Consider the following 271-nt stretch of genomic DNA (forward strand, 5'->3'; position numbering starts at 1 on the left):
AAAAAACCCGCACACCAACATCATTGTGGATTCTAACAGGTGGACATCTATCATTTACTAAATCTTTTATCTCTAAATCATTTATATTAGTCTCTATCATAAGCTGCGATGTTATCGCACATACTAGACCACTATAAAGACTAGAAGAATCGTATATAACCCCCTCCGTTTAAAAATCGACATAATTCCCTGTTTCATTAAAAAAAATCTAAATGAGTCTCACATTATAAACAAACAATTCGAAATACAAATATCATTCAGACAGACAGAA

Source organism: Solanum tuberosum, unplaced genomic scaffold (genome assembly GCF_000226075.1).
Source record: "Solanum tuberosum cultivar DM 1-3 516 R44 unplaced genomic scaffold, SolTub_3.0 scf00541, whole genome shotgun sequence".
NCBI classification, from domain to species: domain Eukaryota; kingdom Viridiplantae; phylum Streptophyta; class Magnoliopsida; order Solanales; family Solanaceae; genus Solanum; species Solanum tuberosum.